Below are 4,448 nucleotides of genomic sequence, written 5' to 3' on the forward strand. Positions count from 1 at the left end.
GGGAATGACTTGTAACTTTATAAATTTGATGAAATTCTCTAATATTTTAGAAATGAGATCTTTCTCAGAGCTCCAAGTTGTGAAGATTGTTTCCCAGTTTTCTGCTTTCCTTCTAATTTGGGCAGCATTGATTTTATTAACATGAAAACTTTTTAATTTAATATAGTCAGGATCATCCATTTTGCAATTTATCCATGTCTTGTTTGTTCATAAATTTGTCACTATTCCATAGATCTGATAGAGTATTTTTTGTCTATTTATTTATTGATAGTATCATCATTTATTTCTAAATGCTGTACCCATTTTGACCTTATGTTGGAATCAGGAGTTTCCAGCTTTTTCTATGAAGACATGACTCCCTCAGGGGAATTATAATCCTTCCCTGACTGGGGCATCAACTGCATCAGCTATGTATACCTTCCACAGCACATTGTGGATCTTACAGGTGACCTACAGACTACCACCCCTGCAATCATTTTGAATAGAATACTTCAAGGGGACTGGCATTTTGTTAGTGTGTATTTCTCAATGTGGGTAGAAAGTTGAGACAGGAAATTTAAATGAAAACTATTAGCTTTTTGTTTTATTTTTATTCAATAACTGGTTTCTGTTATTTTCTGTCAACATTTCTCTATTTTCTTTGAAAAGCTAAAAGGCCTTTAGCATAAAAAGTATAGATCACAAAGCACTTGAAAAATTACTTTGTTACAGGGAATTTCCTCATCCGAGATTTGTTATGCAAATTAAATCACAAGACTACACTTATTTTTTTGAAAATCATTTCACTGTAGCAATTTCAGTTCAACTTTATATCTGTTGAGATCTAATATCTTGTGTTCTTTATGATTTTGTGTATTATAGAAAGTTGAATTATCTGTTATCTATATTTTCACTGAAGTTGTTATTAAAAATAAGGCCAAGAATAGGATCCTAGGGCATTCCTTTAGATTCTTCCCTTGAGATTGTAACTTCTTAACACAATATTATAGGTCCAGTCTTCCTTTCAATTCTTTATTATTTTTTCATTTTGTTCCCATCACTTTATCTTCATCACAGTCTATATCTTTTTAAATTGTTCATGAGGTTATGCGTGTTATCTTTAAATGCCTTACTAAAATAAAAATACGTTGATAGAATCTCTTTAAATATAAATGAACAGAAATGTTGACAAAAAAGAAATGAACTGAATTTTGAATGATTATATGGTGCTAGTTTATAGTATCCTGTATCCTTAGAATTCTTAGCAAATATAAAACCATTGACATTCTCAGATACATACTAGTTGTGTGACCCTGGACTGTACTTAATTTGCCTCAGTTTTCTATCAAATAAACTGGAGAAGGAAAGGGAAAACTATTCTGGTACCTTTGCCAACAAAACCCCAGTGGAGTCATGAAGAGTCAGACATGACTGAAAACCATTCAACAACAGAAGAGACACGATAAAAATGTCTATGCATAAGCACCAAGCTAGATGATAAATATATAGAGAGAAAGGGAGAAATTGAAATAGTAATAAAACTCGATAAGATAGAATATAACATAATGAATAAGCAACTAATTTCAGAGTGAGGAAACTGGATTCACTTTCTGTCTCTCATTCAAGCTCAATAGTAATCCCTGAGCAGGTTACTTAGTACTGTCATGTAATCATTTAAATTTCTAAGTAGCAGATTATAGTTTACTGAAAAGAAATGAGATAATGTAAAAGATGGATGTATTATTATAGCAAAAAAGCTAGTCCACTTGTGAAGGGACTCATGTACAGTATCATTTCCAAGTGTAAAATAATGATGATGATGATATGATGATGGTGATAATTATATATTCCTTCAATTGCTTTTCTTATTAGTCTAAATTTACACTATACCTTTCTTCTATGGGAATCCAGGTAACTCCTTCTCTACCTAAGTCAGCTCATCTGAAAAATTATATTTTTTGTCTATTTCACAGGAAAAACCTCTAACTCTCTCAACTCTCCATAAGAGAATTAAAATTTCCTCTGATTCAATAATAGGGAAAGGAGTTTCCATATCCAAACTTCCCTGCCCTTATCATTAGTCACACAACTGAGGATTTTAAACCACCCTGATTTTTCTTTTCATAATTAAAGTTAATCAAATGATAAGCAAAGAAAGCATGGTAGTTGATGTGGAACAGTTCATTTGGATTACTAGTTGCCTAGTATAACTCCCAGAACTTCTCAAATATCAGAAAGGGAGAAAAATAGTAATTTATTAGATGCATGTTCTTTCCCCTAGAATTGAAGAGTAAAATGTGTTAGAAGCTCAGGGTTATGTTACCTTACTAAGTCATTGACTCAGCTCACAGTACTTTCTCTGACCACCACTCAAGGATAAAATTCCCCTTGATGGTGAGTGGAAAGAGATAAGGAATCACAGGCCAAGTCAGATCCTACTCCAATAACACTACAAGCTAGTTCTTTCCTTCTTCATGGCTCAGAAATATTTTAGCAAACTTTTGATGAATATCTTATATTTTTCTTATGGAAAAAACAAGTAGATATAAATGAGTTAGGAATTAAATAGAATATTGAACTAGTTGAATGATGACCCAAAGAATAGAAATGAGTCAGTGTCTACTTGGAAGACAATCTGAAGTGTCTTTCCAATAATTTCTTATTGTCCTTAATTTAATCTATGGATTTTTTCAATAACTTTGTAAGGTACAAATGGAATGTTAATTGATTTTCAGATGACAGTAATAAGGAAGGGATAACTAATATGACAGTATCATGACAAGCTAAAATATTGAACTGAATCTATAAGATAAAATTTCATAGAGATAATTGTAAAATTTGAGTTAAAAAATCAGTTTTGTAAGTGCAAGATCAGAGTGACATTTCTGAAAACTATGAGGGAGAGAGAGTTAGTAGATCACAGATTCAATAAGTCAGCAAAACTACTATAAAATTAATAGAAATTTAGACTTATGGAAGAGAGAAATTATCCAGGAATAAAAATATAAAAAGTTCTTTAGCCTACCCATATGACAGAAGAAATAAGTGGTATGGATGAAAATAACATTACTTTGAAGTGAAAGAGGTATCAAATGCTTTGGTACATTGTAATTAAATGACTTTAGATATACCTGAGCCTCAATTTACTCCATTTGTAAAAGGAGCAGTTTGAAAGAAATGACCTCTTAGGTCTTATAACTAGAGATCTATGAACAACACATCTTAATAAGGACACTGACAAGCAATAGAGTGTCTGGATGAAATACCTTGAGTTCATGTCAGTTAAAAGTTTGTGGAAGGGGCAGCTAGGTGGTACAGTGGAGAAAGCACCAGCCCTGGAGTCAGGAGTACCTGGGTTCAAATCCGGTCTCGGACACTTAATAATTACCTAGCTGTGTGGCCTTGGGCAAGCCACTTAACCCCATTTGCCTTGCAAAAAAAAAAAAAGTTCGTGGAAGACAAAGGTTTACTTTGAAGAAGAGAAGACACAGGAAGCACAAGGTAGATTTCTTAACATGTCTGCATGCTTACCATGGAGATGAGGGAATAAACTTGTTTTACTTAGCCCAGAGGGTAGAACTACAGTTCTACAAAAATGCAAATATAACCTTGGTTTAATGTGATTATGATGAAAGACTATTATTCTGTAAGAAATGAAGAGCTTAAAGATTTTAGAAAAACTTTGAAATATGCACAAAATAAATAAATAAATAAATAAAAATATATATATATATATATATATATATATATATATATATATATATATAATGGTTGCCATCTGTAGGTTGGAGGAAGAGAAGGAAAAATAAAGTTTACATGCTAATTCTGTAGCATATTTTCAATAGCAAGTTATGAATAGAAAATAAAACAAAAATAAGACTTCCTTACAATTAAAACGATTCAAATACAAATGGATTGTCTTTTGAGTTAATGGTCTCATTAACCTCAAATAAATATAATATAATCAAAATCAGATGTTTAGTATAGCATATGGAGTACTGAGCATGAATTTAGGAAGGTGAATTTCAATCCTTCCTTGGACATTTGAAGCTTTGATAATTCACTTAACTTTTCTCAACTTCAGTTTTCTCTTTTGTTCAATAGGGATAATATCAACACAGGGTTGTTGTGAACATACATCAAGACATGAGATTAAATGAGATATGATATGTAAAACATTATATAAAGCATAAATTCTAAACTCAAAGTACTCTATTACCACTAGCTCTGATTATTAATGTAGCCACATCTCAGATAAATTGTGAAGACAATTCTTGTTCATTTTAGATTGAGCAGCCTCTTAGCTAGGTCTTTTTTCAACTTCAATATTTCTATAAAGTGAAGAAAGAAATCCCACATGCAGAATGAGGTTGCTTTTGCGTGGCTTTAAGAAAAACAGAGTAGATATGTCTAGCCTCTTCTTTTCTCACCTTTCTCCAAGAAACACTTTAATCCTTGTCAGGGGAGAA

This window comes from Macrotis lagotis, chromosome 3 (assembly GCF_037893015.1).
Source record: "Macrotis lagotis isolate mMagLag1 chromosome 3, bilby.v1.9.chrom.fasta, whole genome shotgun sequence".
NCBI lineage: Eukaryota > Metazoa > Chordata > Mammalia > Peramelemorphia > Peramelidae > Macrotis > Macrotis lagotis.